We start from the raw sequence: 27,606 nt of genomic DNA, 5'->3' as shown, positions 1-27,606 counted from the left end.
TAAGCTTGATGGTTCAACACCTGGGCCTGGTTTCAAATTCAGTACTTTTGAACAAAGGCAAATGGGCTCTAACATTCAGATTTGTAGCAATATACTAAATCAGGCATGTATCATAAACCTTTCACACAGCTCTAGAAATAATTCCTTTTGTCCCTACAAGAGTTATATATTTGGAAAATTCATCTCTTGTGTAACGTTATTGTCTTCCAGTGTAGTTACATGAAGGATGAATTAATCCTGTTACCAAATGATTTTTTACAAACAAATAATTGAGGCCGACTGAATGAGAAACAAATAGACTCTGCTATTTAAAAGCCAAAGCAAGACAAAAACTGCTTCCCATATTAACTCCTTTAAATCTCTGCCAAAAAAAAAAAAGTGTCAAAGGTCAGGAAATATAACACAACCATGAACTGCAACGTTGCATGCTCTTTCACTAAAAGGAGGAACTCAACTGCTAGTGAAGGACAAGGAATTGATCAAGCAGCAACAAGTTCATTCTTCCGACATATGAAGAGTAGAACATAGCTCCTTTGTTCCACATTTGTTCCATGCAGTTATCAACCAGAATTTACTTAGGTTTTCATTCAAGTGTCATTGTGCAGATTTATTCAAAGAGTATGGATGGAGCACCAGTACAGAGATAACTGACCCGTTTCTCTCTTTCTCATCCCCGCATTTAATGGACTCCATTAAATGTGATCCACTTCGAGTTTGTAGGTAAAATAAAATGTAAAGTAGAAGAGAAATGTTTTAAGAGGAACAAGGTGGGTGTAAAAGTTCACAAAACATAGAGTAGCAAGTTTGGAAAGTCCTCAGAAAACATACGACATGCTTGTGAATTATGTTATCTGAGTACAGCAGATTTTATGGTACTAGGTAACATCTGGGTGACAGGTTAAAATCTTTTCTGAATGGGCACAGCACAAGCATAGTTTAAGAAGTGAACTTAAGAGATATTTCTCTGTTGTGAGTGCTTGGTGATGTTTACTTCTTTGGTCAGACAGCCTTCACCCTGCGTCAGCTCTTCTGCTCTTATTCAGTTTCATTATCACCTCAGTACATTTTAAGATCTTGCAGCAGAAAGTTGGTTCCTCTTACTTGCTAAATATGTGGTATGAATTACATCACTATTTAATATAACACAAAGATGTATCATACACCAGTACGCCCAAGGTGGCTGGCATGGTCCTGCACAAGCACTGACAGGTGGGGCAGGACGTTCCCTCTCTGAGCACTCCAGCAGGACAGGGGGAGTAAATAACCCCAAGGGAGAATGGCAGAAGAGCTGACCATTGCTCCCCATTTCTTTTTCATCATCTGCTTCTCCTGACAGGAGGAACAAAACTTCTGCCTGTCTTGGGTGCATCCCTCCCCAGCTCCACCCTTCTGGGTTCAGCCAACACTGAGCAACCTGTGGGCACAAAGCTACCCTATGTGAGGATTTTCTTTCTCTTTGGAATATGCATTGTGGAGAAAGATGGTAAAAGCTGACATAACACAAAGCTACATGGCTCAGCGTTTCTGGTGTGCTTTTCATCCAGTTACAACAAAAATTATCTACTCAGCTCCCTTGTTTCTGTTTTAAGGAAGTTTTCATCTTCATTAAAATTCATTGTTCCCTATTCTCCCTACAGGGCTTCTTATTGTTGATCTTTGTTATCACTATATCTACTATAAATATCTCAGTTCTGTTTGTCCTTCCCTCTGTCTTTTGTTGGTTTGGTCACAGCCATTGCCTACTACTTGTGTTTCGCTACAAAATAATTTACTGATCAACTTTAAAGAACACCCAACCATTTGTATCTCACCAGGGAAGGTCAACAGGTCTGTAGCCATATCCTACTTTTATTGACTCTATTCAACAGACCACAGTCCCTTCAAGCCTTTCTCTTGGAAGTCTCTTGCATCCAGACCCTTGTGCCTCATCACTTAAGCTTCTGTTTTCTATTTCCATTTCGTCCAGAGACGAAAAGCACCCAGACAGCTACGCTCAGGTTTTCCAAATCCTTGGTTGATTGACTATAAGCTAAGCCACTCTTCTTTCCTCTGTGATTTCCTACACCACATGGATGTTCTTCCTCTTTTTTTGTATTGTTGCCTTATCTCCCTCTCCTGGAAACATTTTTGTTCTTAAATCTCATCTGAAAACTTTCCAATTCCCTTTCCCTTTTTTTCTTGTTATAAAACTCATTTCCTTTCCATTATTTTCCCTTTCCTTTTCCCTTCTTCTCTGGCCCCTAAACTTGATCTAGGTTTCAAAAATAATTCTGCTGCTATTTCTTCTTTATTTCTGATTTTTTTATGTTCATGCTACTCAGTCTTCAGAGATTGTTTTTCGTTTTTGTCTCCTTGAGAGTCACAGTGGCAATCTGTGTAAAACATTCCTTCTTTTCTTTATCTCTCTCTGCAAAGCATTCTGCACCACTTTTTATGGAGGATGCTTTTATATAAATAAATTAGATTCTGATTGTATGGGAAATGAAAAGGCTAGAGTAAGCAAGCTCTGAGGACACTGGGAGCATTATAAGTAGCAATATTTATTCTTCAGCTATCCTTATTAAAAAAATTAAAAATAAAATTAAATTTAAAAAAAAAAACAAACCACAGAGATAACACACTTGAAAATTTTAGTACACAAAATACAATTTGTGTGTTCTCATAACAGTTAGTTTGAATTCAATTTTGTATTAGCTATCAAATTTTGCGAAAACATTCAAAGCAAGTCCTTAAATAAAGAAAGTCCCAGACCTAGAGAGAGATAGAGAGAGTCTTATCTGTAGTTAAAATCCATGTCTGTGCTTTTAGAGAATAAAGTGGTTGTCCTCATCCTCCTTTTAACTTCCATGTCATGCCTCATTGTATCCTGTCTGAAATATATAACCTTTCAGGTACAGATACTCTTTTGCTTCATTGTCGCCAGCAGGAAAGAAAATCGTACTTAAATCTGTAACAGCTGCATATGCTTCCCCCGAAACCGAATGCACTGTAGATGTGCGAGCCTTCACTATTAAATATTTTCATCTGCTTATGTGATGTACACATGCAGTAAGTTAGCAAAGTGATAGCTTGCAGTGCTTCCAGCCAGTCATACATCTTCGTTCTCCATGTGTTGTTGTCTTCTATCTTATGCACATCAATATAATCTTTACTATCTAGCTCCACTGTTTATAATGCACCTAATATAAATCTACCTGAATGCTTGCATAATAGGCAAAAATATGTGACTTAATATGGAGAGTTAGACAATTAAATGGAGAAATCCACTTTATGAAATTTCATCAGTCTCCAATGTAAAAGGCACATGGGCTTTATTTGGTTTTGGAAGAAATGGAGGGTTTTAGTTTCTCATAATGAATTCTGATATTTCAGAAATAAGGCGGTCCTGTCAGCTCTCGCACACAAAAAATACTGACATTAATGTCCTCTGGACCCTAAAAGATATTCACCCTGGCTGTAACACCTTAGACAAGGAAAGGTGATGGGCTATTGGGGGGACAGGGCTTCTTCACCATCTGGACAAATATTGCTTCATGCCCCTCTCTGCAGCACACAGGTCATGTCTGCTACTGAGCAGCGTCAGTTGGAGCCACCATCGTGCCTGCTTTGCAGCCTTTCAAGTCACTGTGCACCAATGTAAACTCCAGAGAAAACAGAGCTTGTTCTGGGCAGAGACTGGTAGCCTTGATTCAAGAAACACAAATGTCCACAGAAGAAATTTGTGTCACCCTCCTTGCCATCCACCCAACAGTGACCTACTCTTTTTGCTCTACAACACCTACAGCAGCACTGTGAGTTCACATGATAACTAAAGGATATGAACAAGGAAGAATAAGGACAGTTGGTTAAGAAGAGACAAACCCCTGGCATACAAGACTTCTACAGTTCCTACAGAAGCACTGAAATCCCTATGTTTTTGCTGACACTCTCGTTCGGTCTAATAAAGAGACAATACTTCTTTCTACAAACCTGGTCTCAATAATTTATGGCACTTTAAAAAGGTTCTTTCGCCAGCATCCCCCACATACAAAGATCCAGCAGAAATAATCAGAGTGGTTTGGTGGCTGTGCAAGCAGTGAGTGACAGAGGACTTTCACTCAGGGCCAGTCTGCCCACACAAAGCTGATGACATGGATGCATTGGCCTGCCTATTGATTCATGCTTATTAGCACTCACTGAACTGATTGTGTTTCCTGTCACAGCTCAGCTATTATATTATCAAGTTCTGCTCTTCATATGTGGAACACAGTGGATTTGAACCAACTCCAGCAAAACATAAAGAGAGATGCTTTGGTTTCCCATATGTGATGGGATATGATTTGACCTGTGTGGCCCACAGCTCCTGTGCCTTACTCACAAAAATCCCTTGCAAATTCAATGCGTAAAGTTGTAGGTACACTCATTAAGATTTTGCCCCTGTTATTATTAATATACCACTAGACAAATCAAACACTGTCTTTCACTAATTGAAGTGCAGGGTGTCCTATAGATAGCCACTTGCATTATTCCATATATGACTGTAGCCAGAAAAAAAATTAACCTCCCTATGAGAAGATCCCAGGCTGGCTAGAGCTTTGAGGTCACCTTTTCTAGACCTGTTGCTTATACCGAGCTCTCCAAATAAGATGAGGTTTTGAATGTGAAAGCCAGATTTTATTACAATATAAATTAGAACAGTTGATTTTTCGAACAGAGAAACATGCAAATAAAACAAACGCTATCATAGATGCCTACAGCATTAAGACTATTACATCCAAATTTAGGCTTCTAAGTAAAATTGCTTTATTGTTCACAGGCAGTGCCCAACTGGAAGCTCTGACTTCATGAGAGAATTATGAGTATTGGGTACATAGCCATGAATAATTAGGTAATTTAATATCAGTTTAGAACTAAATTCTAATCCTAGACATTTCAGAATTTTAGTCATGTGAATGTGCTAGCTGTACACGTAAAGTTTTGCTCTGGTGCATCAAGATACACCTCTTCAACTATTCTGCAAATTGTAAATTCAGCCAGGTCTCCCCAGCGGCTTACCATGTTTCTCTTGTTAATAACTAACAGTTTTAAGAGTTACCCATATGTTTTTTGTCAGTCTTCAGCTTTCTAGGATTACCTGTGTACCATGTCTTAAATGACAGAAATATCATGATCTCATAATTTATATGTTGTTGAGTCACTATGTATTGTGCCTATGTGAAGCACCTTAAAAACTTATATGTATGTATGAAATCAAAGTAGATCTATCCTGAGCCTTCCTCCAGATGTAGAAATCTGAAAGGAGATGGCAGTATTAGTATAACTTCACAGCAAAACAGCAAGGTCGTTGGGCAGAAAAAGTCACAACTGTATCTCTCAGACATAGGTTACTCTGCTTACCTCCAAACACATTGGTGCTGCAACCATTCAGAATGGACTTTCCATGGCCTTTTTCTTAGCACTGCCAGTTCTTATAAGAGCACTTAAATTCACAGATCCGGCAAAACCATAAAAGCAGCACAGAAAGTGTTGAGATAACATTTACTTTTTTTCCTGTTTATTTGGTCCACCTTTTCACATTGACTTCAAAGTGAAAAAGATGTAGTCATAAATGTGAAATTAATATGCATTTCAGGACTCATGTAAGGACACTGCTCCATATTTAAAAGTCACAAAGATGCTCTCTCTTTTACCCATTACGGCTCTTAACTAAATATCTCCATTCATTTCCAAAAGGATCTTAGTTCTGTGACATACCTCGATATGTAACATTCAACATCAAAGAACAATACCATTGTCTAAGGATGCAATGGTGATGTAAATATTACTGCTGCTTACACAAGAAGAAAAAGGTTTCTACAGAGATATCTAAATTCACATAATGATCCAGATGTATGTCATATTCTGTCAACATTTGTGGTAAACTTAGGCCAATGTTTTCAAATTGACTGGGGCTTATGAGTGGTTTTGCACCAAGAGGGCTCAAAGTGCCTGTTTCACAATTCTTTAAATCTATCTTGATCACCCCAGAACTTTACAATCCTGAAACTTACCCCTCTTTGCAATCTTGGGAAAAGTGACATGATTACAAGCCAATTCTGACTTTTTGAAACATATTCACTCTTAGCACAGTAAGAACTAGTGCTAGGCATTTTGCATGTGGGATAGGGACCACACACAGAGGGTTTATACTGGTCACATTCATTGTCAGCTTTCTGTGACAAGACACCTAATTCACATTGCATCATCTCTGCCCCATGACTAACTGACTAAAATATTTTTGAAGATGTGGAGATCAGTTGATATTTACATAGTGAGCAATTATATCAAAATTTCCATCTGCATTTTCAAACACCACCAATGGCATTTTTTAAATATTTGGATTTCACATAGTTCTCAGATATTTGCAGAACCTGTAAATATCAAAGCAGAATGATTAAAATAACTCCCAAATAACACTGGACCAGTCCGGCATTATTTGCAATTGAATTCTGGTTTCCTTTCAAAATATTTATTCCTAGTATCATTAGAAATAAGTTCTAAGTTGCAGTCAGGATCAAGGTTTCATTGCGCTAATCGCTGAATATTCAGAAGAGACAGTCCCTGCTCCAAGGAGGCTGCTAGTTTAATAGGCAAAAAAAACAGAATCCAGATGGGGAAATGTGATATAACATACAAGCACAGTGGTTAAGGTGATGATAGCTTCACATCTTAGCCAAGAGCCTGCAAACTGCACAGAACTGGTTGATATCCACACCCATACAGTAACCCATTGATTCCAGTGGGGCTCTGACAGGCAGCTAGAGCTTCCTTGAAAACGCTAATGTCAAAACAGGGGTGTATTAATTCCTCCTCTAAGGCTTTTTCCACTTCTATTACACTAATTCTATTTGGAGGTTTCTTAATTTTTGCTACTTTCATTTTTACCCTCTACCTATACTTTTAATCAGCCTAGGTTGCTTCTGATTTCATGTGTAGTTAAAACTGTCTGATGTAATCGTTGGGGTTTTTAATTTAAAAAAAAATATATCTTAAAAAAAAAAACACTAGCTATTTTCAATTTAATTTTCAAACCTTTCGTTCTTTCATTCAATCCCTTCTCAGCTAGCTATATCTTTTGCAGTCTTCTGCTTTTACTGTTTAATTCCATCCCTTCCTCCTCTTCAAATCTCAGAGTTACTTTAAACTTTTAGTTCCTGGTCCTTCCCCCTTGCCAAATTCTCAGAGAATCAAATTACTTCTTCTACAGTCAGCACAATGTCTCGATTATCATTACATTGTCTAATTTAGTCTTTGCTAACCCATTCAGTGATATGAATTCCAAAATAAAGCACTGTATGAAAAATAGTGTGAAAATAAACTATCTAGTAATGATTAGAACTCCTGCTGATTGCCTGGCTGTATGTGAAATGATGGCAGTCACATGTTCAAAGCATGCCAACTGAAGTGTGGCTACCATACTTAGCAGTTTTGTTTCTTATGTGACAGTTGTATGAAATATAGCAAAGAACCTTTCCATGGCTTTACAGTCTTATACAGTGCTCAATGAAAAAGCTGTGTCAGAACTTTGAGTGAAGATGGATCTTTAATACACCAACAAGTAAGCTAAGAAATGTGAGAGGACGAGGTTTTGTGGTGGAAAAAAAGCAAGCTGATTTCTTCTATAAGAAAGTTTATTATTGAACAAGGGCTGGTTAAACTAGATTTTTCCAAGGCTGTTGCAGATCAGCCCTAGCCTGGAAGGGTCAGATACTTTTTCATTGATGAGTTAACAACATATAAATTGAAGAAATTAAATAACTGTGTGTTTAAAATGTGAGCACATCTGTATCAGTTTGACTACAGATACCTCAAAAAGAAAAGTTTTTTTTTTTTTGCTTATCTGTGGCATTATCTTAGGTCCTCTGTATCAATCTTGCTGCAATCCTTCTTACACCATTCAAGGAGCTCTGAGTGGTGCGGACTGGAGGATGATTCATGGCAGCTGTCTCCTCTGCTCCATGTCCCTCCTCCTCCACAGAGAAGGAGCTGTCTGAAGTGCATGATTTGAGGTTGAGGGCTTTTGCTTTCCTCTGGTTTTTAAATGGCAAATATGCAGTGTTAAGTGTTTATGGCCACAAAGACTACGTAAGAGATGCATCTTGTTCTTGGAGGGGGAGATAAATTCTGAGACACTTCTTACTTCCAGTGGAAGCTCACAGGAAAGTCGAGTTCTTAGTTGCTGTATCTCTGTCAGACAGGAGTTTTAATGCTGGTGGTACTATAAGGGCACACATTCCTAGTGTCAAAAAATGTGCTTTTGTCAGCATAGTTTTCCACTTGGGGAGCTAGCAGAAGCTATGCTGACAAAAGGACATTTTTGCTGGTATACAGTGAATCTACCTGAGGAAGGTCTGCTGACAAAGCTACTCCAACAAAAATTGTACAGGTAGTCAGAGCCTTGAGCTGACTCTCAATAGATTTCTATCTTCTGCAGAGATGAGTTTCTTCTGGTAGTAGACACTCTGCTGCTCTTCAGGAGTCACTGTGGATACAACTTTCATGCCAGAGATTAAAATGAGCATAACTGAATTTAGCATCTGGACAAATGATAGAAGATCTAATGAGAGAGTGGATTTCAAAGTTTCTATAGTATAGTAATGAATCAAGAAGCTGAAAAAAGCTTCATGTGACATAGGTGACAAGGTGTTTCCATATTGACACTAAAGTACCATATACCTGGGTATATGGTGGTGTCCCTATACAAACCACAGTCTGTTCCCACGTATATACTAAGCCTCAGAAGCTGCCATTCTTGCACATAGAGGCCCACTGAAGTTCTCCAGGAGCCAGTTTTCCAGCAGCTGACCATGCAATGAACTGCAGGATCACAGCCCACAAATACAGAAGGAATCTGTATTTATACAATGTATTTTACAGCTGTTACTAGGTAATGCAGTGATAACTGGTTGGTAAAACAAGTGTAAATATCACGGTACAGCCATTAAAATAAGGGGAAAGTGGCATAAGAAATATTTGATATACACCATACTGAAATATTATTCAAACCTCCTACAATTTGGTTTATTTTATTGCTATAATTATACATTCTTAACCGTTGGCTTACACCATACTTTAAAACCAATATTATAGCTTCTGTATTAGATGACAACATCTTGCTTATAGGTTGGGAAAAATAAAATATTTACTTGATCATCTCTAACTTACGACTTTCTGAACCAATGCTCTCATTGCTAGCATAATTCTTGGTTCCACACAAAGATCTTCAAGAGCAGACTAGGCTTTAGCTGTGCAACTCTCATTAAAAGCAGCTGGGAGAGTAAATCCTCGTGTGACTAAAATGCAGGGATATGAGTTTGCCAGTGATATGCCTCTCAGTTTATGTGACTAATCAGTCTCATCTGTGACAGCATGATACAGGTAACTTTGAGGGGCATGCTTTCATTAATCTGTAAATCAGTCACCTTTTTCGAAAGTGACACTATCACATTGACATATAACTATGGTACTTCAGCTGCCCTCAAGAAGAGACACTACAGCCCTATTTTATACAGTGCACATGGAGGTTATTCCCTCTCCTCAGGTTCATAGATGACCTTAACCATCCTAAGGCTCTTCCTACACTCAGAGAATGAACAACAAGAAACAGCAATAGAGCAATTATTGGAAATTACTATTCAAGCCAGAATTTCCTAACACTTTCAAAGTTTGACAAGTACACACACCTTTGCATAACTAAGTGGAGGTTTGCACTGCAATTGCGTGAGACCTTCAGCAAATAGTACAAATGGTCAATTTTTCAAGGTATGTAGGTGTCTGGATTTAGTAAGGGAGCTAGGAATCTATGCTTAAAAATCTTCCCTGAATCCTAGCACGCCACCACGTGTGGGCTCATTCATTCATTTTAAATGTGCGCACACCCCACATTTCTACCAGGGCAGGATTTGCAATTGACTGCAACAGGGATTACATATTTGAATATTCTGAAAGTGGCACCTAAGTCTCCATGTCATAAGTTTTGCTAAGATTATTGTACCAGTGGATTTTCTCAAATGTAACAATTCTACCACTGGACATTCGTGTAATTTCCTGTGTCCTCTGTTTGTCCTTTTTCCAAGGGTGCACATTTATAATCTGAGGTTATAAATAATTAATACAATTTAATTTTCAATACTATGGAAAAAGGTATGCTTGCTGTATCTTTAATAAAGTAGGTTATAACAAGACGGACATGTGAGCTTTGACTGAACAGAAGGTTGCGATAACCTGTGATATTTTCCAAATGTCAAAAAAAAAAATTGGTTGGCTAGTTAGTGTTGTATAATGTAGCTATTAATTTCAATGGGATTATGCCACAATAGAATCCTTTCAGTAATTTTAAATGTGTTTGCACAAAATGACCCCAGCAGCTGAAAGAATGAATCGTATTTTGTTCTGACAAAATCTAGTCCAAAATTAATTTCTGCACATAGTTTATTGTACTCATCAAAATTCTGAATTTAAATATATAGCTATAAATATTTAAATATAGGTTTCCATTTGTGATTTCCAGTGTATTATTATAAAAGTATATAAAGTCAAATCTCCGAAATTATGACTGATATAATTCGGGTAGTTCCATCAAGATCAATAGCTGTGCTGATTAACACCAGCTGAGGATCTGGCCCAATAAATAGCTAACTACATAATGAGGAAAATAATTCATTCTGCTATTAATTAGAAAAAAGAGCTAACAAACACTTAATCCAAATGTTGGGGTTTGCACAGGGTGTTCCAAAGCACGTAGGCAGTTGTGGGCAATTTGGGAGTGGATCAAAGTGTCAAGTTGTGGAGTTCCCACATTTCTCTGTTCTCGGCTGTAAACCCTTTGCATATTTTGGGAGTAAAGGAGGAGTCTACATTTTTTGCAGATGCTGGAAATGTGCCAAATTCTCCTATTACAAATATTTCTACATACTGCCAAATGCTCCCATTGAGAATACTCCTTGTATCCCCATAACTACTGGTTTTGCTCAGTCCATTACTCAATAAAACTAGCCAGTAGCCCAGCTGCAATAGTCTGGTCAGAGAAACAGAGCCCCAGAAATTCAGACACATCTAGCTGAAGAAACTAGACAGTTAATAAATCCATCATGCTGAGATTTATTACATAATTTTTGCATTAAAAGAAAGTATAAAGCACTGCCTCACAGGTACAAATATGTTTTACTAAGGATCACGTAATGACATGACCTGAAATGATAATAGTATTTAAAAGTATGATGTGAGAGAAATGGTCTAGTGATAACAGCTATAAATTTCTTTTAGACCTGTATTTTCCATTCGTTCTCCTATTATTGACTTCAGTGGGGCCAAGAGTTCAACCCTGATGTCCTAATGATTTGGGAAAAATTGGAAGTATCTCAGCTTTAAAATCTTTTATTTTCCACCTCTACGCAGTACATGAGATCAAGTGTGTTTTCCCTGGTGAATCTAAAAAGAAAAGAATTCATGTATTTGCTGCCTTCTACTTTCTACGTGCAATTTTTCTATTTTCTTATCATTCTGTAACAATGAAATATGCCACATTAGTGCATAGAGCTTTAATCTTAACCTGTCAGATGCATTCATTCCTTTCAATGTAAAAAATTGCATTTCACATTTTCTTTCCTTAGACCCCAAATTTGCAAACACTTAAGCATGTGCTTAGTATTAAGTCTCATTTGGTACAGAATGGGAAAGCAATGAACTGTACTTAAGAGACATCAGTGCTCTACAGAAATATTTTATAGCTGTTTTTCTAGACTACACTTAATTATTTTAATACCAAATTGAACTGTTTCATCTCATCTCCAGTATACCAGAGAAACCTTAAAGCTGCTCTTTGGGCTTCTTTTGATCTGGTGAATATTTTCTGGTTTTGAGAATTTCTTCGAACAACCCAATGATATAATTGCAGCTCTTTTTCCTCTAGCCTAACAACTAAGCCAGAGCCATCCCACATTAAAGGCAATGAAAATAGACTAGACTGATTTACAATAAAAAATATTTATATTTAATATTAGTGTTTCTATAGTAGGTCACTAAAGGAATAATAAAAATGGTAGGCTGTTGTTACTGCCTTAAAAAAAAGAGATTTTTATTTAAGCAAATCGTGTCAGTGTCTGAAGCCTACTGGATTATCTTCTAACATATGGTAAGTATTGGTTATGTGGTGTGCTGGCTTGCATTTCATTGTTGGAAAAGCATAGAAAACTGATTTTAGTATGCCTTTGCTCTTAGCAGCAGGGTATAATCATTTTTAAAAGAAATTATGGAATCAAGCATTAGCATACTGTGTAAATTTAGGATTTATGGAAGGATGTCATATATCACACACATATATTGCTTTGGGATGCTTAGAAAATCTTCAGTACCACATGTCACTGTTTTGTCGTTGTTTAAAATGGTAACTAAGCACATGCAAAAAGACAGCAATGCTAGGATAGTCTTCTAAAAAATTACATTCTTAAGTATTTAATAAACATACTGAAACCTTAATATATTATCCATTTTAAAGAATTACCTTCTGCAAATGCATCTAGTTATCATTATCCCTGAGGTATTATTTGAGCCCCAGGTACTTAGCACCTTGCAACCCTGCCCTTTTTAAAGGATTTAGTTCAGGCGCCTAGAGGTAGGAAGATGCATGTGGGTGGAAATGGGGGCTCCTCACATGCACAGAAGAGAAAACTGGTCCCTCATGTCCCCATACATCCCTTCACAATGGACAAACTCTGTTCTCCATGCAAGGGGAACGAACACTGTGTGAGCAGGTGACACTGGCTGGCCACCCCTACAGACCTCCGACAGGTGCAGGATGAACACACGGGGCTTTTATCTGGCAAAGCACTGGGAGATGTGCCCCACTCCCACACCAGTGGGTGTCTGCCCATCTCCTGAAACAACAACCTGCAGATCATCACTCTATACAGGAAACCAAAATTGTAATTGAAAGGTGAGAGAAAAGTACACATTAGATACTTGCTGTATTACACTTACCACTGATGGTAGGCTTGACTTTACCCTTCACTTTAGATTTTAACAATCCATCCACTAATGTCAAAAGGAAAATAATATGTTCCAAGCATTCGTTCTAAAGGCTTATTTCTTTGAAACTTCATTTCAAGATCAATCTCACCTCTATCGAAATGAATGTAAAATCCAGAGACTAGAAGAATCCTGTCCTGTGACACTCCACCACTGTCACTTCTGTTCCATCAGACCTCGTAATGTGTCACCTCCCATTTGATTACTGCCATTTATTCCATACTTGTGTCTAAATAAGGCTGTATGTTATTCATCCACACAGTGAAAGCCAAGCCACAAAACCCCAAAATTAAGGGATTTAAGGTTACTGGCTGTTACAGGCCTGTTTTGTTAGATTATGGCTACATGGGAACTTGTAGTGAAGCCACTGAAATGGCCAGTCCTGGCAGCAGGTTATGAGGAGAGGGCAGAAAGTCAGCGTAGCCCCCTTTCTTCATTGCACCATGTCCCATGCTGTGCCAATGATATTGGGCTGCCTGTTACTGAGCAGTGACTGGTCAAAGTCCTCTGAGCTGTGGAGCTAACACATCTCTTGGTTGTCCTGTGCCAGGCAGAAGATAGCACTGTATGAGTAGTGACTGCTATTAGCACGTGGAGACAAACCACAGACCCCAAGGACATGAGAGGAGAGAAAAGGGGATTTGGACTGCACAAAGCTGCTCCATTTACAGACCAATGAGACAATAATGGGGGGAGCTGCAATTGGTGCAAATGATGGTTAACAGTCATTTTGGGAGAGACCATGTTGTGTTCATGTAACAGCCGTTCAAAGGTGATTGCTTAAGAATAAGACATCTTGACACTTCACCAGGGCCCAGCCCTGGTCTCCTGCCCTCAGCTAGGTGCTTGCTTGAGGTAAAATAGAAAAGTAAAGCAAGAATCAAAATGCTGATGCATTGGCTCTTAAACTTTAAACTGCTAACTGCCCATGGAAGGAAGAGGCACAAAACTATCAATTATAACATGCAATGCTAGAGTTTGCAATCACATCAGCAACTGGTCCAAGCTGCTTGAAAGCAGCAGAGGTACATGTTGAAGCACAAGCATTTCATTCCATGCAACTCACTCACTGCTTTGACAGTGACTATAATTCACATTTGCGGGCAAATATTCAGCAACCCTGATATAGCCTGTGATCTATCACTTAGAAGTATCCCTGCAAAAACCCTGTTAATCTGTAACAACCTCGAGGAATCCAAACTTTTGCTATTGCCCCATGGCCATCTTCCTGGGGCAGCCAAGCTCTCCAGATACAGAACCTGAATGGACCAGGAGGTATGTTGGCTCTGTGCAAGAAAGGGGAACCTGGGTGAAGCTACAGGAAAGCAACTTTTGAAGACAAATGTGAGCCTCCAAGGTTTGCCATGCCTGAGAAGAAGTTTTCTTTCTTCTTGTTTCTCTGATCGGGTCCCTGCTTCTACACCAGCGCTTTGCAAAGCCTGGGGACCTATGGGTGAGCTGACTGCCTCTGCCCAGGTGTCTAGAAAGGCAGTGCCAGTGACTGGTTTTCTGATCCATTAAATCATTTTGAAAATGCAATTACATCTAATTAGTGTTTAGCATTGGCTGTCTTCAGTGTTTATATTGGTTTGTTTCCATGAAATGAGATTTCTGGGTTATTTATTACTGCTAATATGTTACATCCTGCTTTGACAGTCACCTTATGTTCTGCCAGTTTGGTTTTTTTGTCAATTACACTGATTTCTTATGTTACTCCTGATCTTTATCTACACATTCTTTTCACTGCATCCACTCAAGACAGGAGTTTGTCCTGGTTGCTGGATGGATTGTAAGGGCGAGAATGTAGAATAATTGCACAAGTAAAGGATTTGTTTACAAACATCTTGAGAGGGTAAGTTTGCCCAAGCACACAAGCTATCCAAATTTCATGTAAAACAGACCTCTTGCATTGAAGGGAAGTAAAAATGTTGGGTTTGTGTTTGCATTTTCCATCAAGGGATTATTTGATCCTCTCTGCAGGGAGCATTTACTTGAAAGATCGATGTCAGCTACAAAGTGTAAATTCCATTTCACTCTCCCTAAAAATTTGGGTTATTCAGAACTCCCAAGTTTTGATCCTCCTCCATACTAAACTCAGTCCATGGAACAAGAGCTACCTTCCTTCACATTTCAGTTGTCTCTTTAATACGCACTCCTCTCTTTCATTGTTAATCATGTCTCAGCCTCTTGCTCGCATGTGACAATGTCAGCTCAAGCATATGCAACAAACTCATAATTCAAAATTACTTGGCTCTGCAACACAAGATAATCTTAAGGAACAACTGCAAATTAAATACTACAATATAATACTCATAAATACGTTATCCGATAATGTACACTGTGATTTAAATCCTACTACTGTCAAATTCTTTGAATCATTAAACACATGATACCAAACGGACAGTTTATTCATTGTAGAAATGTTTTGACATTTTGGATCAAAATAGTTTTTAGAATGGTTAGCTAACTTGCTTAGCAATTTTTTTGGGGTGTGCTGTATAAACTAAGAACACCTTATCAGTTACGGTGAATTATCATTTCTAACTCAGGACTGCAGCAGTATATAAAAATTTTCATATTCTATGGTGGAGTTCTCTAGAAAAGAACAACATTTACGACTCATAAGAACTAAAGGCTGTTGTGTCTTGACATTAGGGAGGGCTGGGATATTATGAAGCTGAACTTCTACTAAAAAACCTTTTTTTTGCATTAGAATTAAGCTTAAAAAGTTATGTATTTGACTTCCTGAATCCACCACGGTTGTTGGCATCCTAGTGTTATGTAGTTGTGCAGCTGGATTAGATCAATTAGTCCCAAAGCTTTTACTAATATTAGTTCATGCAGTTGCATTCTGTTACAAAAGCAATATTTTAAGGGTGAGCAGCAGCACATTTTCAATTTCCTTGTAGATAGTGAGTCAGAATCTGGAGTGTAACACACTTAGTAGTGTAATTGGTTCATGTTGCTTATTTTCCTGAAGCTCTAGTAAGAGTTTATTTTTACTTTTTCATATCCTTACCTAGTAATGGTTGTTTAACTGCTTTTACATCATCTACAGTGAACACTTCAAAGAGATGAGGGGAGAAGAAGAAGGATATGTAAAAAAAAATATTTTTATCACAGCCATGTAGGTAACAACTGTGTTATCAAATATTTTATCATTTTTTATAAAGCATGCTAATGGTTCAAACATGCATTCAACCATATGCAAAGAGTTTACAACCTCCCAACAAAGCTATTTTTTATTAAACATAGACTCAGGGCCAGCTGTGGCCTGAGTACTGAACTCCACTCCTGTTCACTTTTGAACGGGGTCAAGCACAGGGAGTTGTGCCTTGCTTGCTTTGGAGACCAATGAGAGCTACCATGGATGCGTGCAGGAGCAGAACTGGCTTCTTTGGGAATCACCAGGAAGAACCTGGGTGCCTGCATGGGAAGAGCTGACGTCTGCCACCAACAAGTAGGGACAGGGTCATAGTGCTTCTGAGAGATAGACCCTGATTTCTACCTTACCCTCCTAAGTTTCAAACAGTCCTCTCCCTCAGCCAACTGCCTTCTGTACAGGGAGATATTTCTCTACATGTAGATTGCAAGACTAAAGATTTTGATATTAAATGTTGTTTTCCAGCAAAAATGTCAACACTGATGATGTTTTCCAGGATCTCTTTTTCCCATATTTGTTAACTGTGCCTCACATTTCGGTGACTTTTATTCAAACTTACTACAGCTGAGTTGCAAAATGTTGTCTTTGTCCTTAAGACCATAACAGAGAAGTTTATCTGCATTCAGATGCCTACTGGTTTGTGGTATTTCAATAATAAAACAGCAGGATTGAAGGCTCATGATGAGAAATCTGACTAATTACCTGTTAGATGATAGATGGTTGTAACTCGGCAGTGCCAGTCACTGAAAACAAAACACTTCTAGATATCAATCAGCTTCCTGACAAATTCAATTTCCATCACATTCGGTGGACAATAAATGTGAATTTTATCTCAGCAGCTATATAGCTTTGACTTTTAACTTTCCAATACGCATAATGATATTTTAATATAGATTTTTTTAAGTAAATTAGTATTTAAACACCTGACACATTCATCTTGCAGGCTCAAAGCTGGTGGAAATAATTAATGTTATAAATCTGTTTTGTGTTCTACTGCAGACAGCAAAGGTGTATTTAATAGCAGCTTTTCTGTTTTCTCCATATATTTTTGAGATCAATTATGTACAACACTTGTAATGGAGGTATTGACCCTCTTTTTCCAGCATCTTATTCCTCCATATGTCAATGAGTTGGGTGCGGATCCTACAGATGACTCAAAACCAAAATGTCCAATTATCACCATGACATATGAGCATGTGGGTAAAGTTAAAACAAAGAAAGATTGAAGCATGGAAATTGAATATGGGTTCGAAGAAACACCTCTCTTTCTTTCCACTTAGGAACCAATTGCATTGTCAACATCTGGAAGTTGTGGATAAGCTTGTCCAATTCAGAATGAATCTGAGCCCACTTACTCTGTTACAAATCAGGAGAGGTGAATTATAGTGTGTTTAATATCCATGTCAACTCTGTGAGATGAGAATTAGGCCCTAGAGGTCATCAATCTGTTTATTACATTGGGCACAATAAAAGGAAAGCTAAGAGGAAACATTAGCACTGACCACACGTTGTTATGTGCATCCTTGTATCACTGCAACTAACCACCCTGATGAGCAATCCTCTGCCTGTGCATCATACATGCACAAAACAGACACAGCAGGCTCAGTCCCAAACATCTGAAATCTTCACATATTGCGGGATACAAATTCAGACCAAACCATTTATCTCAGCTTTATGGCAGGTGGCATCAATACAAGAAAAAGGAAGGGCAGCAAAATTGTAGTTATACTTCTTTTAGAGCACTGTGGTTCTCCTATTCTATTTCACCTAATAAAAAATGGGAAAAAAAAAAAGGCGACCCTTAATGCAATTGTCTTCCTTGGAGGTGGGGGCATGAGGCGCAGCCATTTCAATGTGCTCTGTCAGCTGCCAGTGACAAAGCACAGCTCTGAGGAACCACCATAGGTGTCCGCCCGGCTCTCGGTGCAGGAGCGGCGGGGAGCTTTGTCCTTGGGAAACGGGATAATTATTAAGCAGGTAACATCTGAGACCTACTTCGCTCAAACAGCACTGGGGAAAGATAACTGTGTTAGCGTAAATGATGGTAGAGGCTTTCCAGGGCTGGTCACCAGTCTGTGTGTTCAATTTGATTGATTGGCGGGTGCTGGGAGAAGCCTTGTCTGCTCGTTTCTCCCAACCAGAAGCAGCCTCCATCTTTACCCAGAGCTCCCCTTACAAGCCCCCTCTCAGCAGCAGGTTCCCAGGTAGCTGAAGGACCAGGGACGGGCAGAAGACACCTGGGCAACCTTGGGGTTCACCCTTCTCCGGGGCTGAAGTGGGGACCCTGTACAAGGCACAGTGGGTGCCAGCTGCCTCGGCTGTGGGGAGCTCTGTGCCAGAGGTGAGTGGTCTGAAAAAAATACAAGAGGTTGAAAGGGCTGAGAATTTTTCACTGGAGTCAGAGTTTAATCAGGAAACACACTACGGTGCCGCCATTTCTCCTGAACAGGAGTTCCTCTCTTTTCCAGGTCGCACCTCACCATCTCACCGTAAGCACCCCAGGAAGAGCTGTCCAAGCACCGGCCACAGTTAGCAGGTTTCCCAGGGTGCTGCAGGTCACACACATATGAATCACATTTGGTTGCCTGGCATTATGTTGGGTTTAAATGGTTTTACACTGGAAGCTGCAGCCAATTTGCCCTCCAAACCACATCCTTCTCTGCACCCTGGCATTTTGCAAGTAACTGTTATTTTCCAATTTGCAGTAATACATGTTGCTGTTTCTAAGTTTTCAGGAACTATTTCTACTTTGTTTTAAGAAAGATCCCTACTAGTACTGACAGAGTTTGTCTTTCATTCTGTACAGTTGGGCTATCACTTTAAAAGGTGCCAATATATTTATGAAATAAGAGGTTTAGTGCATCCTTGAAAAATTATGTTCTTAAACACAGGTTATTAATGCTTATGTCACCAATCTGCATGCATACACATTCAGATACATACATACATACATACATATATATATATATATATATATATATGCAGGTAATCAAATAAGAACAGCTTACATTATTACATCCTTTGGAAACAATGATGGTTGTATCTACAAATTCTTCTGTTTCTGATAACAATAATAAATTACCAGGCTCACATTTATGTACTACTTTTCATTATATATGTATTGAAGATTTTGTAATTATTTTTTCTTAGTCAAACCACTGTACAGAGGAGGTCTACTTAGGCATTTCTTAAAGCAGCCTGACATCAAAAGATTTCAAAAGGACAAATGTTGCTTTTAAAAGCTAACGCACTATTTATGATTTTAAATGGCAGAGGTATGATTTAGCCTGCTTTATTACAGATGTTATAAACAGTATTTCACATAAGAATATTATTCTCTCATTGTTTTCCAGGTAGAGTTTCCATTGGCTTCATTAAAAGGCCTGAATGTAAAACAGCTGCAGAACCATGAACTGGGTCCTGGCAAGTGAAATCACTCAGTTTTTTCTTATCACTTGACATGGCAAAATGGCAGCTATTTAATTACACTCATACAAGAACAATAAATAAAAGTCATATGACCTTATGTTTAAATAAAATAAAATCCACTTATTGTTTTTAACTAAAATGTCATTTCTCATTTATTTTTCTGCTATGTAGTTGCCAGTGTCCAATTTTTAGGCTCAGTGCACAATAGTGATAAGGTCAAAACCTGAGACACGGTGATGTGATTAGCTCTGTCCTAGGGTACCTCATGAAAATGTCTGCCACACAGCACATGCTCTGTCATGCAAGAAAAATGGTTTACCAAAGGGTTCAACTGAACAGAGAGTTGTACGTACACACAGAGGGTGCTACCCTGACTTTTTACAGTCTCCTCTCAACTGGTTTGTACAAGGGAGATGCGATGGAGATAAAGGAAATAAATAAATAAATAGATAGATAGATAGATAGATAGATAGATAGATAGATAGATAGATAAATGGAAAATAAAACTAGACACCCTGGAAAAACAAAAATTGAGGTGGGTGGTCTGGCGGCTCAAATAACTGTTGCAGATGACCTTATGGAGCCAAGGTGTGATTCATCAATCCCATAATACTTGTGATATGCGATATTTTCCCTGCTTTGGAATAGGCACCAACCCAAACAAAACCTGACTTGATGAGGTTTGCTTCACAGAGGTCTCCTCTCTCCATGAGAATAGGTGGAGTTACAAGCATCAGTACCAAGCACTGATATGGTACCATAGACAGAAACTTTATTTATCATGCAGAGAGTGAAAACAAAGCTTTCTAATAGATTTATTAGTAAAAGGGAACAGAAGAATCTAGTATGGACAAACTGCATGTTCTCCATGTCTCAGCTGCCAGGACTTCCTGCCCTTAGGCTTAGATATATTTATCTGGTTATAATTCAGTAAAGTTGTGTGATTTCAAGCCATTCCAAACAAACAATACATCTAGGATATCATTCAAGGATGTCCTGACAATGCAATATTTCACATTTCAGTTTAAAATAAAAAATTGAGATGCTAATTAAATCCTCTCACAAAGATGAGTTGTTCTTCTCAGAAATTGTTCTTATTAATTTTAATTTTTTAAACAGTTTAAGGACTGCAAAAATTAAAATGATGACAGTTTTATCCGGATGAAATTACTATAATATGTATATCACTGGGAGAGGGAGAAAAGCATATGGAATATATATATTCAGAGCTTGATTGTGCTGTTTCTTTGTATTCAAATGCCTCCTTGACTTCACTGGAAATTTTACATATGTGACAGTTGCAGAAATGAGTCCTCAAATTGTAGAGAAATCAAATTTCCATGTTAAAGAGACCCTGTTTCTAATTTCACTTGGAAAAATCACAGTTTTTCAATATGTTCCAAATATCATTATTTTTCCAGCCTTTCTAAATATTAATGCTTTTTATAAGTGTGGGATGTTGGGGGGGGGGGCAGGGGGGAAAGACTTTGTGTTTACCAGTGGACAAATATGCTACTGGAACAAACAATCGGTGTCAAGTGTACCGTCAGAAGTAAAGAGAAACATGAGTAATACCATTTGCACCCCAATGCTCAAAATAAGATCTAATGACAGCATTTCTTGAAAAATTACATTACTAAAGAAAAAAATCTTAAAAATATGCATTCCGCTGCCTTGTTGAAAGCCCTCACACAAATTATAGTCAAATTAATATCCTTTTGTCTTCAGCACACATACTTTATGACCTTGAGAGATGTGCTCATGTAAATGTCTGATGTTTTCTTATTTAAAAAGAGTCATATTTTGCATGCAATCACTGGCCAAAGAAAAAAGCACAACCATTAGCTAAATTTGAATGGTGAAAGTCAGTTGTGTGTTTGCAGGAGTCATGACATTATCTGGGCTCTATTTAGTCCCCGCTTAAACCTCCAAAATGATTCAACTTTAGTCGTTCTTAACATAATTGCATTGATGCCAAAGGGTTACGTCTGACCAGACTAGTTTGTACCCAGCTTCACTGACAGACAGACTCTTTTTATTGCAACTCTTCATAATGTCTTTATGGTTCATACTCAACCATTAGTAGTGACTCACTGGTTGTTAGATAACTGAAGTTTTCACTAACCTGAAAACCAACAAAAAAATCAAGATCCATTCTAACACCAGTCCTCTATGTGTGATAAATTCTGGCTACTATGCATCTAAGAATAATATCATTATCTTAAATATAATTCATTATCTCAATTTTGCAATGCACACTATATTGTCAACATAAGCTAAAAAAAAAAAAAAGTTTCTAGATTATGACTACTTCAAAAAGACAATCATGGTGTAAAGGATGGCAACATTATGACTCATGATTATCCATTTTCTTTTGCCTATATCCAATTATATCTGGAAAAAAAAATCATGAAAAAAAATTCAATGGTCTGCCAATACATTGAAATTGTTAGCATGTTTTATACACATTAAAATCATGTTTCAAGTAGGTTAATAAAACACCACCAGCCTCATAAGCAGTAAGGACAGAGCTTTCATTTGCCCTGACTGTGGGACACAGGAACAAGCTTGCTCCTGCTGAGACTATGAGGGGGCTCAAACTTTCCTTTCTCTAATAAGATCACCAAGAAATACAGATATTTGAGACATAAACTTGCAGTCATCTGAATACTGTCAAATGAGGAAAATCTGTGTACCTCACATGGTGCTTAGCATCTTGTCAAACACCAGTGCACTGACTAAAGGTCAGACCAAACGTCTGCCTCCTACTCCGGTCTTTGCAAGAAGACTCTAACACTATTACTATTAAAATTATATAAATAAGTATCTTCCACAGTCAAAAATATTTTCCCAGCAAGATTTTTAACCGTTATCCCCGATTTTCAGATGTGAGCCACTCTGCCAGATTTTAAGGACAGTTTTAAAGAACTGATGCAAACATGTTTAAATCTAAGATCCCACAGCAGTATAATAAATATTCATCAGCACTGTGTTTGCCTTTATACACTTCCCAAGCTTCAAAATAGCTAAATGACACAAATTTGTTACAGTGGTAACAGCAACACAATTATGGTTAGTGGCCTGTCGCTGCTACCATCCAACTTCAGCTTACAATAATATAAAACTCTTGACAGGCCATTCATGGATCAAACTTAAAATATAAGGAAAGAAGAGAAATGGTTTTAACAACTGAAAGTTTATGGAATGTCCAACTGGCAAGCTAGCATATGGAAAAGAAAAATAAATGTACAGTGAAAAAAAAAATATACATGCACATCACAAATAGGTTTTATACATATACACAATATTTACTCTGACACTTTTGAAAAACAGTACATTTCCTAAAGGAATGGCAAGAAATTGAGACCCTGGAGGATGTTCTCCTCCATGCCAGGAATCCAAACTGAGCTCAGGAGAGGCCAAAGCTCATCCCACAGACATGGAACAAATGATTTCTGCCCATCTGGGCAGCAGGCAGACAGTGGTGCTGGAGGTGGATGTCTCAGAGGGGAACCCAGGGATTCATTAGGCACCAAATACTGCCCTCCTTGCAGGCAACAGCCACCTAGAAGAAAAGCTTTCACTCCCTGGCTCATTACTAGCATCACAACAGAAACAAGATGGGTAAAAGATACAGTTTGGTGTTGTTACTCATGCTTTAGGCTTGCTTTATGAACCAGAAAAGGAGAAGAAGGAGCAGAAGAGAGAGAGAGAGACGTCCGCAGTGAGTTGCCAAGAGCACCCAAGTCAGGCTCCTGCTCTAAGCTGCCAGGGTTGAGTTTCTCCCTCTTCATCAGCTCTTTGGAAGGCAACACAGGCAAGCAGCCAACCCAGCTGCAGCAACCTTCCCAAGGTGACAGCCACTCCTCCCCAGTATCTCCACCAGACCAGATCAGGCTGGCCCCAAGGACTATAGGACCTTCTTAGAAATTATCTCTGAAACGAGGTCCCCCACTCAAGGAAAAAGCACTCACCCATCTTCTCACAAAGGATTGAATTATCAGAGTGCTGCAATGAGGCCTTTGGTTACTAAAACATACTTTTTATAAAAATCACACATTCCATAGCTCCATGTGCTACCACCCAATGAATTATTAACATAAATAATTAAAACTAATATATGGTTGTAAAAATAAATGAATAAGTATATTTAATTATGCAGTATCCTTGATTTTTATGGTGTTTGATTACTCACTAATTTGCAAAATGTGGCAATCTGTAGTATGCATACCAGTCATTAGTGAAATCATACTGTACTGTAGTCAACAGGCTGATGAACTGACATGTTGCACCAGCAGCCCATACCTCATATAGAAGGGAAGAAATGAATGAAAGGGCATGATTCTTGTTTTTATAAAAGCCACTTTACAACACTCAGGCAATGAAGAGTAACCACTGAGTTTTTGCAGAGAAGCCTATGGTGATATAAATGAACAGTAAAGTAAATAATAATCCGACCAAAGACTCTTATGGCTTAGGGGGGGTGGGGTGGATGCCACATATTTTATCTTTTAGTATCTCTGATTAAAATTGGTGAGGATATCTAGCTGACACCTAGAAGACAAATATAACTCAGCATGGGTCAACAGCATAAGTTACAACACCCAATTTTGAGAAACATATGTTCTCTTGAACAGATATATTTGTGTTATCTTTGGCACAGCTACAAATAAATATTAAATCCTCGTCAGTCAAAATAAGGAGTACTCTAAGGTTTCACTTTCATCAGATAACAATAACACCTCTGGAAAAACATTAAGTCTAAATGATAGCATATTTATTATTTGACAAAAACTATCTTACACAATATTTTGTTTTCATTCCCAGATGATTTACATAATAGAGTATAACAGCTGCTATAACAATTCCAGAGTTGTTTTTTTCTGAGAACTCTTTGAATCCTCTAACACTTGAAGTATTTTTCCAGGTCTTATTCTTTAAATTAGCATGCCTTGAGAAAATACCTACATGTATTTTCCTAGAACCATGCTAGCTATTGATCTCAGCTAACAAAAGTGGAAGAATTCATAGGTCATTTCAAAGTCACCTGTTGAACTACAAGGTTCAGAGAAGAAATATTTCTCCTTCTCCAGCCTAGAACCTCTACAAACCAGCGGGCAGTACAAAGGCTTTGCAGGGCACGTACGGTTTCGGTGCGCAGGCAGAGTAGAGCTGCCTGGCAGATATCACTGTATTTCAGCGTTCTAATCTGAGCCCTGAAATAACTGGCTCTATCCTGAGTTCATTCTCAGGCAAAATTCCTCCTGAAGCAGCGGTGGGCCTTTTGTTTAATTCTAGCCACGTGCAAATTTATTTTGGGATGAGCCAATAATTAATCTACTAAAAGGTTCCATGGGACACTCTGAAAGTTGCTGTGAAAAATTATTGTCAGTGCAGAGCTGAGATGCTGCTTTATAGAATTAGCTCATAAAATAGTATCATGTGTAATTGCATTCATGTTGTCACTGTCTCTTTCTAAATCTCAAGAGATTTACAGCACCACACACTGGAGCAAGACTATCTAATATTTATAATGTTTTGTTATTTTCATCTACTTGGAGCAAAACCTATAGACTTATAGAAAATCCAACACGATGTGTCAGGAATAGCAGTGTCCACTTGCAGGATTTATAGCAGTACACAAAATGCAGGCAGACACAATACCACAGTAAATGCAAGCTACCAAACAGCTGCATGGCATTTACTCAAAATACTTTATGCATTTACCACACTTATTGAGTGGAACTTGAAATAGGCTCATTGTTTATTTGGGCATGTCAGAGGGGAAATTTTGTTTCTTTGCTAGACCTACAGAATATAAACAGATCTGGATTGTAAAGCCCTTTCATCATACTTCTACAGGTAAAAATAATACTTTAACGACAGCTTTGGCTGGGGAAAAGTTAAAAAGCTTCAGAACTTTTCTTCTAGTTTAACTCAAAGTTCGGCTCGTAAGAGCCAGATTTTTCTTGCGTAGCTTTCATATCAGAAGTGAGTTGTTTACAGCTTTTTGAAACATTAAGGATTTCATCTTAACAATTTCTAACTTACAACAGAAAAACTAGGAGCATGCAGCTCTCTGATTGCTACTGTCAGCCAGTAAACACTACAGCAAGAGTAAAACAATTTTCTTGTAATTGGTGGAGTCTTAAAATACATGTCCGAGCTCTGTAAAGAACATAGCACTGATGTCAATGGGAATTTTGCCAGATTAAGAAAGGAAGAATTTGGCCCTTTCTCTGCAGCTACTGACAACACTTCACAATTTTATGTCATTACGATTTTTTAATTAAATGTGCTATTCTTCAATGCACAATGGAATTTAAAATGAGAGAGTATCTAAATATGAAGCTAAGTTTATAAAGGAGTCTCTAAGTCTTTTGCAAATGAGGGGAGAAAATAAAAAATTCCAGTCATGCTGAGATTTTCTAGATAAGCAAGTCCATATATTTTTAAAGGGGTGGGTGTTTTTAAATAGCTCTGTTTTTTGCTCCAGTCACTAAATATCATGAGAAGGAGAAATATGATATTAAGCAGGATCTGATCCTAAACTTACGGCTCCAGTGGGAACAGACTAAAACTCATTTATGGCATATCCCAACAGAAACACTCCATTTGCTGTAGCAGTATTTACTGTATGTGCATTCTCCTACCAGAAAACAGCATTTTCACAGTCAAGTTCCAATATTATTCGGGAATTAATTATTAAGTGATATCTGTAGAACAATGCTAAGGTTGTGGGGGGGTGGGATGGGGATCTCTCATTGCCATCACTCTTTGACAAAGAAGAATATAGATTGGGTAATCTGGTCAATTTTCAACTTTTAGTCATGTGGCTAAAAAAAAAATAGTTTACTGGAGAGGACCTGACCAAATCTTTTAGATAGCTTCAGCATTCATACAAAAATACACTTTTATCTAAAAAAAACAACAGTTTGAGAGATATCCCAAAAGCAATCATTGCTCAGATAAAATGAACCTTGCATATCATTTCCATCAGCTCTGCCATACCAGTCCAGCCTTCCTATCAGGAGCTCACATCCAAACACAGATCTTTTTATTCCAGGCGTGAATGAAGACATTTTAATCTAGATCTGGAATGTTACCTGTAAAATAACGTGCTGTAAACCAAAGCAAGACTGAAAAGAGATTAAAAGTACTGTACCTGTACAGTCATTTGTACTGTGCCTGAAGCCTGTTCCAGCTCAACAGGAGTCTCCCATTGATTTCAGTGAGGTTTGGTTTAGTCTCTTATTTCAGCCCTCATGTTTCACCACTTTAATGTAGTTACACTTCCCAGTAGCCTTTGTCCATTGCTCCTTGTAGGAACATTCAACAATTTGCTGCATAATTAAAATGTTTGTTGAAGCACAAACCACATTATATATTGATCAAACCTACAGACTAAACAACTCCTACAAATATCACAGCAGAAAAATAATCCAGCATTTAATTTTTTTTAAAATATCCCAAATATTTTAAACAAAGTACATTTAAAACTCTATTTAGAATTAGGGATATTCACCTCAGTGAAAGTCCCACTGCAAGCAGTAATGGTAAATAAAAATAAATAACTAAATCTATATGGATCAAAAGATATGGCTGACACTAAAATTGCCATAAGCAAATAACCTGCTTCACTCACCTGCATGAAAAATACTGATTTTGATTTAAACCCAGACACTTGCATTAGACACAGGAGTGCCTGTATTATAACCCCTCTTCCTAAACAAAACACATCGGTAACAAGCCTAAGGGTTCAACAGCTTTCAATAAAGCATAAAGGCAAGGAAAACCCAAACTTGAATAATTAAACATGTTTTGTTATAAATAGGACAAAATACCTTGAGTGCTGTGATGCTGGCACTGCATTTACAAATTGTTGATTTATTGACCATATGATATTTACAATGTTCCTTGATTTGTATTGCAGAGCTGGCAGAAATATATTCCTATTCAGGACTCACATT

General features: G+C 38.0%; 1 long non-coding RNA gene across 2 annotated transcripts in view; it reads right to left on the bottom strand.

The window, feature by feature from the left end:
* The window catches only part of LOC139828601 (uncharacterized), a 53,708-nt gene that overhangs the window by 22,942 nt on the left and 3,160 nt on the right, over positions 1-27,606 (bottom strand). Inside the window, exon 2 of one of the 2 annotated variants that reach the window (XR_011740400.1) lies at positions 26,802-26,979. The exons of the other annotated variant lie outside the window; for it this stretch is intronic. This is a non-coding gene — a long non-coding RNA (uncharacterized lncRNA). The remainder of the gene's footprint in view (positions 1-26,801; positions 26,980-27,606) is intronic. 2 annotated transcript variants of the gene reach the window in all.

Source organism: Patagioenas fasciata, chromosome 9, assembly GCF_037038585.1.
Source record: "Patagioenas fasciata isolate bPatFas1 chromosome 9, bPatFas1.hap1, whole genome shotgun sequence".
Lineage (NCBI taxonomy): Eukaryota > Metazoa > Chordata > Aves > Columbiformes > Columbidae > Patagioenas > Patagioenas fasciata.
The sequence above is the reverse complement of the archived record's forward strand: the minus strand, read 5'-3'. Positions and strand labels throughout refer to the sequence as shown.